Genomic DNA, 12,376 nt, shown 5'->3' with positions numbered 1-12,376 from the left:
CAAGGTTCGGGTTTCCGGTTTCTGTAGAATCAGATAGGGGAGACACTTCGACAATGAGGTGATTAAACTTCTGTGTGCCGCACTCAACATTGAACAAAAGCTTCATTGTAGCTATCGCCCTGAAGCATCAGGACTAGTTGAACAGATGAATGGTACCTTAAAATCAAGAATAGCAAAAATGTCTGCTGCAACAAACATGAAGTGGCCAGATGCTTTACCTCTAGTGCTGATGTCTATGAGAAACACCCCAGATAAGAAAACAGGACTGTCCCCCCATGAAATCCTCATGGGCAGAGCAATGAGATTACCAGCGGTACCTGCAAATGGGCTAGTGAATATTACAGATGATATGGTGTTGGATTACTGCAAAGGTTTGGTTGACGTGATCCGCTCTTTCTCTCACCAGGTGGAAGCTAACACGTTGCCACCAATCGGCGAACCAGGACACTCTCTGCAAGCTGGAGATTGGGTGGTTGTCAAGAAGCACGTGAGAAAATCGTGTCTTGAGCCGCGCTGGAAGGGACCGTATCAAGTAATATTGACGACCACCACTGCTGTGAAGTGTGCCGGGGTTCCCAACTGGATACATGCCAGTCACATGAAAAAGGTAACGAGTCCTGTTGAAGAGGAAATTGAAGTCTCCGGTACACCAACTTCAGGAAGAGAACTCTCAGAGTCAGAGATCAGTCAAGAAGAAACTGAGACTACCAGAGAGCCCACTGAGAACAGCCTTGTCCCTCAAACTGTCAATGAGTTCGAGAGAGGTGACAGAGTGGCAATCTCAGTTGAGGCAGCAGGAGAACTAAGTCAAGGAGAGGTTCTCCCAGAAGTAGACGAATAAGATTTAGAGCCCGAACTCAGCATAGAACAGGAAGACGAAAGAGACAGAGAAATTGTGGATACAAATCAAAACGAGTCAGAACCTCCTGAACCAGTTGCAGGTCCGTCAAGAGAAAACACCATATCACAAGAGGAGGGTGCTGTCCAACGTCCTGAAAGGAAACATCGAACCAAGACACACAGAGGCGATAATTGGCCAGACAAGTCACATCCTAAAATAAGAGAGGTATCAAACGAGACAATAACAGAAGAAAGTGATACTTCATAAGCAGATGATCTGAGTGAAGGAGAACAACAAGGTGAACGAAGGCTAAAAAGGAAGAGAATAGCAAACAGAAGATATACAGGCCCTGAATGGGCATATGCTACAACCTCTGAATGGCAACAAGAATTTTTAGCTTTCTGCTTTGATCGAGAAATACCAGGCCAATGCTACGGTACCTGAAGATATTCAAAGGGAAAGTTCGGATAAAATTGAATTGTGAAAGCTGAAAAGAGAAAGAGTCTCTAGAAACTACCGGAAAGTGACACTAAACCTGGATTTGACTTTAAAGAAACCTGATTGTGACAAGCTGCTAACCTGAATTGACGACAAGGTCCTGGAGCGAATGAAGACGTTGTGATAATACTAAGAAAAAAAAAAAAGAAAAAGAGTTTGCTTCTCAGAGTTGATTGTTGATCTACTATTCTGATTCTACACAAACATGGCTTACAGTAGCAAAGGAAGTAAGGTGTGTGGTTGGTTAGGTCTTATAATAGGTGTTGTATGTGCAGTAATGATTGTGGGAGTGATTGTGGGAATGCCATGGAGAGAGAGAGAAACTATTAATGCAACTTCGAATCCTGAAACTACCACTACTAAACTATCACCGTGGGAGAGATTTGAGCAAGACGCAAGACATATGCATGAGGGAACTAATACAAAAGGGAAACTTTCTACTAACATCTTCTATTGCTTGCTAAATGAGTATGTGGAAACTATGGATGCGAAAGATTGTTATGTATGTACTAAAATTCCTTCATCTGTGCAGGAGGGAGTTACTTATCATAGCCTCCCTCTTACTTATGGAATTAGTTGCAGCTTGCTATTAACAAGATTCTATAATCAAGAGCATGTGCAATACCTTTATTCAAATTTGGATGTTGTGTTTTCTTTTGTGCCTGTGATTGAATTCCTAAATGAATTAGCTAAAGAGCATGATATTAAAATAGTTAGAGGATTCTTTGAGCCAACACTTACATTTGGAACTGCTTATACACATCGAAATAATTTGACTCGCTTATTGTCTCCTGTAGAGAAAAGCTTTTTAGATCACACAGATGATAGACGCAAAGCACTGAAAGAAAGGTTAGAAAAAGGCCTAGAGAAACATGCTTATGCAAATGATTATGCTTATACTGCAATTAAAACACAAGGCAAATTAGCTATAGATGCATTACACGTAGGTAGACTCTGTATATATAGACCAAAATCTGAACAGGATAATTTGTTTGTGGGAACGAGTGAATGCAGACATGTGATTTTGTTTCAGAGTAAATGGACCTTTATGTTAAATGGACAAGACCCAGCGATTCCTGGAATCTATTACATCTGTGGGTTAAACGCATATTACCGTCTTCCTAAGGGATGGTATGGGACATGTTATTTGGGAATAGTATTTCCAAAGATATACCAGATTGATGACTTAAAACAAATACCTAAAACATCTGAATTACAACATTCCAGACAAAAACGAGAATCAGTGGCGGCTGTCATTGGTGATATATTTGGAGCCATAATCCGATCAGTAGGGGTTATCTTGAATTCAATGAAAATTCAAAAGTTGTCTACTATTGTGGATAACATGCTGACAAATTTTACAGGAGCTATACTCCTGATGGATACTGAACTTGCAGCAGAAAGAGCTATGACTCTTCAAAATCGGCTTGCTTTAGACATTCTTTTAGCAAAGAGTGGAGGTGTTTGTAAAATGCTTAATGAGCGTCATTGTTGTTCATTTATTCCAGATAACAGTAAGAAAATTAGAAACATGCTTACTAACCTTACCAGAGATAGTGCAGATTTGAAGGATCTTAAAGAACTTGGTGTTTGGGAAAAATTTGGAAAAGGAATTGCCCGAGTGGGAAGCTGGTTTACCAACATTTGGAATGGGGTACTTGCAAAAATTATGATGGGTCTATTAATTGTTTTAATTTGTTTATTAGGATTATGGGGAGCATGTAGAATCAATGACAAGGTAAAAAGAAATTGGACTAAAAGAACAAAAAGAAATGAAGAAAGTGAAAGAGAGAGAATGTTCAATGAAATATGGGAAAGTTCACATAAAGGGCAAGATGTTGAAATGGGTATTATGCGCAAGGTGAAAAATTAAGATCAAAAGATTGTGTGATGACGAGCGTCATCAGAGGAGGGACTGAGAGAGCGTAGTTTAAATATTACCTATTCTAGATGTGAAATGCATATAATTAACAATGCTGCACTAATAATATTATTCATTGAAACGTATTTTAAACGTGAGATTTTTTCACATGCATAAACTAATGTTGACTGTAAGCAATAATTGTCTGTATTATGATTAATTGAATATGTTAACACGTACGAAGACTGCATTTATTAGAATCCATAAGCCTTAAATTAGCGTGAGTCGAAAACTAGCTGTGTAGATCTCATATTAAAGCGTATTTTTCTGTTTCTCCAGTGTACTGATTTGCAAAAGGCCATGAACCAGCAATTGTTCTTTCCTTCACTTATTTGCAACAATGCTAAATTTTCTCATCCGCATGCTAGTGGCTTTAGTATAAAATTTATGGACTTCGTAACAAACATGGAAGAGCGTCCTGGGAACTAAGCCATTTTTTTCGATTAAATACAAAATAAAGAATTGCAAAAATGAATTTTGTCAAGGCATTCAAAAGCGCTTTAAAAGGAGATGTATATATTGTTGCAACCGATGGGGAACCTACACCACCTGAGGGTACTCCAGCTTATACAGTTATGGAAGAAAAGGGTGTTGCACCCTGTTTATGGATGAAACAATGACGCAAATTAACAGAGAAAGAGGGGTGTCTAGCGTTTCCAGAACATGAGACATTTAATCCAAAGGTGCTAGAAAATTTGAGGTGGATGTTAAGTACGCAGAAACCACCTCCGAGACCGGCACAATACGAGGCTTTGGCAATCTGGGACTTGATGGCTATTAAACATAGACAAGAAAGGTTTCAGAGAAGACTGAAAAGGGCGGAAAAATCCTATGCAGAAGCTAGATGGGACAATGAGAACAAAATGTGGAGACGGGGAATTGTAGATGGGTTGAAGTTATTTCCGGCAATAACACAGGGTGAAGAGACACAGGGGAGGAAAGCCTCCTGCAAAATCGACAAAGATTCAGGCAAAACTAAAGAAAATAAAAGGTCCTGGGAAGAGGAAGATGATTCAGATGATGAGGAATTTATGGACAGATTGTTACATGATCGTCCGCCACCGTATGCAGTGAGTGACAGTGCTCCAAGTACTAGCTTGGATCCTGGGAACCAGACGCAGGAGAAGGGAGTTACTGATACAGTACAGACTAGCGATACAACCTCGATACAGAATGGTGTCAGTGTACCCACAGCACCAGACTTGCCGATACAGTTGCAGCTTCCACCGCAGATATAAATAATTTACCCTAATGTCCCAGTGCTTGAGGCTACTACGAACTTGGTGGTGCCGCCAGACCCGATATATACAAAGCCAAGGTTAATACAGATTGAGTCGACTCCGAAGCTAGTGTCGCAACCGCCACAGCTGATACCTGGGTATAACCCTGTAGCAGGACCACCGTTAGTGCCTGTACCGGGTACACTGGAGCAGACCTATGGTGTTGCAGCTCCAAGAAGCTTAGGGTCAGGTCAGACACCAGCCGCTATATCGCTACCTATTACTGTTGGTCCCCCGGTGCCGTTGTATGCACAGGATAAAACAGGGACATGTGAACAGGGAGTTATGACTCAGGAAGTGATAAGAGGAGGACCTATGAGAACTCCACAGATAATGGCCCCGGGAGAACAAGTATATGAACAATCGAGACCCTTGATGGACCTTAGTCCAGTAGGAGCATCTCTCGAAGCGATGCGTCAAGCAGGGTTGGGAGTCTTGACTCCCCAAACTATGAGTACGAATACCTCACATTCTCCAATGATACATGCAGGGAACATTTCACTGTAGGGTTTTTCAGTACAACAGCTAAATGAGTGGTTAGAGAAAACTTGCACCTCACAGAAGACTACAGTGACCACAGTTGAACCTGAGAAAGAAAAAGAAAATGAGTACTTGAATTTTGTACGACTAGGGGCAGAAGCTGCCGAGTTAGTGGAAGGAACAATGGGAGTAAATAGGTTGGAATCATACACTGAGGCAGAATTGAGGTACTTGTGCCCCAAGATTAACAAAGAGGTGAGCAAAGTACATCAGAAATTAGCGAATTTGGCAGATAAATACAATATCGATATCAGAAACACTAAACATTTAAAAAGAAGCTACAGATTAGATTTTGAGTCTAAAGATTTTGAACACATGAGATCTGCAGGCATGAAGGCACACCTGAAAGAACTGTTGCAAAGTGTGCTGATTTGGGGTGCATTAGAGAAATGGGAAGGCCGATGGGCAAAGAAAAGAGATAAGGGAAAAGGAGATAGCCCAGGGTCAAATAAAGTTGGGACCACACCTAATCTAGATACAGTGAAAATCTTACCTATGAGAGAGACAGCTGGTGGTGTTTTAGTGCATGTGCATTGGACTACAGGAGACATTTTATCATTTACGAATGATTATCCTAGGTTAAGAGAAAAACTGATCGAGTGGTATCAACAGACAGATAGGTTTGTGAAGCTTGCAAAGTGTCTCTGGGAAGACTTGAATACTTTGTTTGAGATCATTGTTCCGCCAGATTTGTGGCTTGAGTGCAAAAGAGGGGTAGATTGGCCCACAAAGGAGCCGGCAAGAGATAAGGTGACTGGAGCACCTTCAGAAGAGGTAATGAAATATTATCATAAAGTAATTGAGTTTTTGAAACAAAAGGTGTCGCCGAAGGTGACCGATTGGCAGAAAATCGACCGGACCTCTCAAGAGGTTAAAGAGTCAATACATGCGTATTACGAGAGATTGTTAAAAGCGTTCAAACATTACAGTGGTACTGAGACTATCGAACCGAAGGACATGAATCATCTTGTGTTTAGGTTCGTCGAAGGGCTGAGACCGGAGGTCAGCCAGATGATTAAGAATCATTTGATTTGTTGGCAAGCTAAACCGATTGATGAAGTATTGCAGTATGCGAAATACTGTAGTGATGAGATTGAGTTGAAGCAGAAAAGTTGAAGGAGAAAGTGATGGTGATGCAGATAAGGGCTGCACAAGCTGGAATGCAGGGGAATGGAGTTCAACAAATGATACAGCAACAACCGCAAATGAATGGTGTGTTTCAGACACAGCTGAGAGGTGGAGGTCGAGGATTTGTGAACCGTGGTTCGGACATGAATAATGTTATTATTCAAAATGACGGTCAGGCAGTGAAAAAGATGTCACCATGTCATGCATGCGGGGGCATGGGGCATTGGAAACGGGATTGTCCGAATATGGTGCAGGATGGTGCAGTTCAGCAAAGCATTAATATCGGTACATTACAAAATCCACGAGGTCCAAAACCTCAAAACCCGAATTTTCAGAATAATTTGGTACAAGTGCCAGGGGTACAACCCATGCAGCAGATGCAAATGCCGCGTTTCCGGTCAGTATCAGTACAACCAATGCAGCAGCAGATTCCAATGGTGCCTAGACAGCAAATGCAATTACCCATGGCTCCGATGGGACAGCAACAGGTGATGCTTCCTCAGCAGGTCACAGGTCAGGTAACCAACCAAAGTAACACTGTACAACAATTCCCATTGCGAGGTGAAAGTGACATGAATGGAGATTGGTCAGATGACAGTTCAGATAATGAAGAGTGCAGGCTTGCAGCATCTTTAGAGGTGGATCAGAGAGGCCCATATGTAGAGGGAAAAGTAATGGGCTATAGGGTTTCATTTTTGGTCGACACAGGAGCTACACGCTCTACAATTCGAAGTGCAGAAGTACCGAGATTACCTCTCTCAGGGCGTACCATACGAGTGGTTGGTGTGGCAAACCAATATCTGACTAATCCGATTACTGATCCAGTGCAGGTTGAAATTGGTAGTTTCCAAGGCTTGCATAGATTCGTTGTATGCGATTCAAGCCCATTATCCTTACTAGGAAGAGACTTACTATGTAAGACAAAATGTTCGATTACCTGTTCCAATGATGGAATAGAGGTACAGACAAACAGTGCCGATGAGGGGGATGAGAGTCAATTCGTGGAGGAAAGAGGAGAGACTAATGAAGATTACCCTTTAATTACTTTATTCCCAATGCATACTTTGATCGACCTACCTGTCGATTTACAAAGAACTGTAACAGAGAAAGTGTGGGATTTGACTGGGAAAGAAGTAGGGTTAATCAAGGGAGTAGAACCAATCAAGGTACAGATAAAACCGAATGCAGTGTTCCCACAAGTGCCACAATACCACATGACTCAAGATGTCCTCATTGAGGTATCACAAATAATTGCAGATTTTCTCAGACAGGGAGTCCTGAAAGAAGTTTTGAGTAGTCCGTGCAACTCTCCCATTATGGGTTTGAAGAAGCCCTATGGAAAAGTTTGAATTGTGCAGGATTTGAGAAAAATAAACGAAATTGTGATAAAATGCTGCCCTGTGGTACCTAACCCAGCAGTAATAATGTTCCAGGTTCCATGTGATGCTGAATTGGTTACTGTAGTAGACCTATCACAAGCATTCTTCTTGATACCTCTTCATGAAGACAGTCAATTTTTGTTCAGTTTCAAATTCCTGGATAAGGTGTACAGTTGGTGCAGAATTCTTCAGGGGTTTTCTGAGTCACCGTCCATCTTCAATCAGATATTAAAAAAGTATTTGGAACCTCTTGTGCTGCCTTTTAATTCGACTCTTGTGCAGTACATTGACGATTTGCTGATTGCATCCAAAACCAGAGACAGTTGTAAATATGATACCATTGCATTGTTGAATCATCTGGGAAAAAATGGACACAAGGTGTCACCCAGAAAGTTGCAATACTGTCAAAAAGAAGTGAAATACTTGGGACATCTGATTGAGAAAGGGTCCCGAAGAATATCAAAGGAAAGAATAACAGCTGTTTTGCAGATGAATCCCCCAACAACAAAAAGAGATGTCAGGATGTTTTTGGGAATGGTGGGCTACTGTCGCCAGTGGATACCCAACTTCTCGATCATCTCAAAACCTTTAATAAAATTGACAGGAAAGGAAGTCAAGGACGAACCATACACAATCACTTTGACAAAAGAGGAGCTTGAATCATTTCTAGAATTGAAGGAATGCATGTGCAGGGCTCCAGCATTAGGAATGCCTGATTATGAAAAACATTTTTTCTGTTGTTCTGTCATGAACGTGATGCTTGTTCTTTGTCTGTTTTAACACAGGTCCACGGAGATGCAAATCGCCCTGTAGCATATTTTTCAGCTACTTTGGACCCCGTCGCAGCAGCCTTACCGGGTTGTTTGCGAGCAGTTGCAGCAGTTGGTCAAAGCCTTTCACAATGTGAAGGCATAGTCATGGGATACCCCCTGACAGTAATGGTTCCACATTCAGTTGAAATTCTGTTGATACGAACTAAGACACAACACATGACAAATGCACGACTCACCAAATATGAGACGATTATATTGGGGTCACCAAATGTCACACTAAAGAGATGCACTGTGCTGAACCCGGCAACATTACTTCCCAATGAAAATACAGAAATCAAAGATGGGGAAGAGTTTGAGCATGATTGTCTTGAGGTGACTGAGCTCTGTACCAAACCTCGCCCAGACATCCAGGATACCCAGTTAAAAGAAAATGATTGCATTATGTTTGTTGATGGGTCCTGTCTAAGAGATTCAGCAGGAATATTGAGAGCCGGTTATGCAGTATGTACCATAACTGGCATTGTCGAAGCCTCCTGGCTCGAGAAAGTGTTTTCTGCACAGGTGGCAGAATTAATAGCTCTTACAAAAGCATGCCACGCAGCTATAAATTTGAAAGTCACTATCTATACTGACAGCAGATATGGATTTGGAATCGTGCACGATTTTGGCCAACTCTGGTCACAGAGGGGTTTCATGACCTCCTCTGGTTCTCCTGTGAAAAATGGTGAACAAATAAGAGATTTGTTACATGCGATTCAGTTACCTCTTGAGATTGCTGTGGTAAAGTGCAGTGCCCACACCAGATCACAAGACTTTGTGTCAATGGGAAACGGCTATGCAGATCAAGTTGCAAGATTTTGTGCATTAAACTGTATATCATTTAAGCAGTAGTGGGAATTATTACCACAACCTGAAAATGACACAAGTTTAAGTCTAGCATTACGGGTGGTTGATACCTTAGATGAACTAAAGACATTACAAAGTCGTGCTAGCAAAGAAGAAAAGCGTTCCTGGCAGAAAATGCAGTGTGCACAAAGGGGGGATGATCTGTGGTTTTCAGAAGAGGGAAAACTGGTTCTGCCAAATGGTCTTTTGTCTCAGTTTGCACGGTTATACCATGGGCAGGCCCATTTAGGAAGAGATGCCATGATCAGATCTTTTAAGATTGATTGGTTCAATCCAAAATTCAGACATGCCGCAGAAATCACTTGCCACAAGTGCGTCATCTGTCAACAGATGAATGCTGGAAAAGGAACTGTGGTAACTTTGAGCCACATTGGGCGAGCTGGAGGTCCATTCAACAAAATGCAAATGGATTTTATCGAAATGCCTGTTTGTGGAGGATTGAAGTACGTGTTGGTGATTGTGTGTGTTTTCAGTCATTGGATTGAGGCATATCCCACATGTAGGAATGACAGTCTTACAGTTGCAAAACTACTACTCAGAGAATTAATACCAAGGTTCGGGTTTCCGGTTTCTGTAGAATCAGATAGGGGAGACACTTCGACAATGAGGTGATTAAACTTCTGTGTGCCGCACTCAACATTGAACAAAAGCTTCATTGTAGCTATCGCCCTGAAGCATCAGGACTAGTTGAACAGATGAATGGTACCTTAAAATCAAGAATAGCAAAAATGTCTGCTGCAACAAACATGAAGTGGCCAGATGCTTTACCTCTAGTGCTGATGTCTATGAGAAACACCCCAGATAAGAAAACAGGACTGTCCCCCCATGAAATCCTCATGGGCAGAGCAATGAGATTACCAGTGGTACCTGCAAATGGGCTAGTGAATATTACAGATTATATGGTGTTGGATTACTGCAAAGGTTTGGCTGACGTGATCCGCTCTTTCTCTCACCAGGTGGAAGCTAACACGTTGCCACCAATCGGCGAACCAGGACACTCTCTGCAAGCTGGAGATTGGGTGGTTGTCAAGAAGCACGTGAGAAAATCGTGTCTTGAGCCGCGCTGGAAGGGACCGTATCAAGTAATATTGACGACCACCACTGCTGTGAAGTGTGCCGGGGTTCCCAATTGGATACATGCCAGTCACATGAAAAAGGTAACGAGTCCTGTTGAAGAGGAAATTGAAGTCTCCGGTACACCAACTTCAGGAAGAGAACTCTCAGAGTCAGAGATCAGTCAAGAAGAAACTGAGACTACCAGAGAGCCCACTGAGAACAGCCTTGTCCCTCAAACTGTCAATGAGTTCGAGAGAGGTGACAGAGTGGCAATCTCAGTTGAGGCAGCAGGAGAACTAAGTCAAGGAGAGGTTCTCCCAGAAGTAGACGAATAAGATTTAGAGCCCGAACTCAGCATAGAACAGGAAGATGAAAGAGACAGAGAAATTGTGGATACAAATCAAAACGAGTCAGAACCTCCTGAACCAGTTGCAGGTCCGTCAAGAGAAAACACCATATCACAAGAGGAGGGTGCTGTCCAACGTCCTGAAAGGAAACATCGAACCAAGACACACAGAGGCGATAATTGGCCAGACAAGTCACATCCTAAAATAAGAGAAGTATCAAACGAGACAATAACAGAAGAAAGTGATTCTTCACAAGCAGATGATCTGAGTGAAGGAGAACAACAAGGTGAACGAAGGCTAAAAAGGAAGAGAATAGCAAACAGAAGATATACAGGCCCTGAATGGGCATATGCTACAACCTCTGAATGGCAACAAGAATTTTTAGCTTTCTGCTTTGATCGAGAAATACCAGGCCAATGCTACGGTACCTGAAGATATTCAAAGGGAAAGTTCGGATAAAATTGAATTGTGAAAGCTGAAAAGAGAAAGAGTCTCTAGAAACTACCGGAAAGTGACACTAAACCTGGATTTGACTTTAAAGAAACCTGATTGTGACAAGCTGCTAACCTGAATTGACGACAAGGTCCTGGAGCGAATGAAGACGTTGTGATAATACTAAGAAAAAAAAAAAAGAAAAAGAGTTTGCTTCTCAGAGTTGATTGTTGATCTACTATTCTGATTCTACACAAACATGGCTTACAGTAGCAAAGGAAGTAAGGTGTGTGGTTGGTTAGGTCTTATAATAGGTGTTGTATGTGCAGTAATGATTGTGGGAGTGATTGTGGGAATGCCATGGAGAGAGAGAGAAACTATTAATGCAACTTCGAATCCTGAAACTACCACTACTAAACTATCACCGTGGGAGAGATTTGAGCAAGACGCAAGACATATGCATGAGGGAACTAATACAAAAGGGGAACTTTCTACTAACATCTTCTATTGCTTGCTAAATGAGTATGTGGAAACTATGGATGCAAAAGATTGTTATGTATGTACTAAAATTCCTTCATCTGTGCAGGAGGGAGTTACTTATCATAGCCTCCCTCTTACTTATGGAATTAGTTGCAGCTTGCTATTAACAAGATTCTATAATCAAGAGCATGTGCAATACCTTTATTCAAATTTGGATGTTGTGTTTTCTTTTGTGCCTGTGATTGAATTCCTAAATGAATTAGCTAAAGAGCATGATAGAGGATAGTTAGAGGATTCTTTGAGCCAACACTTACATTTGGAACTGCTTATACACATCGAAATAATTTGACTCGCTTATTGTCTCCTGTAGAGAAAAGCTTTTTAGATCACACAGATGATAGACGCAAAGCACTGAAAGAAAGGTTAGAAAAAGGCCTAGAGAAACATACTTATGCAAATGATTATGCTTATACTGCAATTAAAACACAAGGCAAATTAGCTATAGATGCATTACACGTAGGTAGACTCTGTATATATAGACCAAAATCTGAACAGGATAATTTGTTTGTGGGAACGAGTGAATGCAGACATGTGTTTTTGTTTCAGAGTAAATGGACCTTTATGTTAAATGGACAAGACCCAGCGATTCCTGGAATCTATTACATCTGTGGGTTAAACGCATATTACCGTCTTCCTAAGGGATGGTATGGGACATGTTATTTGGGAATAGTATTTCCAAAGATATACCAGATTGATGACTTAAAACAAATACCTAAAACATCTGAATTACAACAT

Source organism: Pleurodeles waltl, chromosome 3_1, assembly GCF_031143425.1.
Source record: "Pleurodeles waltl isolate 20211129_DDA chromosome 3_1, aPleWal1.hap1.20221129, whole genome shotgun sequence".
NCBI lineage: Eukaryota > Metazoa > Chordata > Amphibia > Caudata > Salamandridae > Pleurodeles > Pleurodeles waltl.
Note: the sequence above shows the minus strand (reverse complement) of the source record.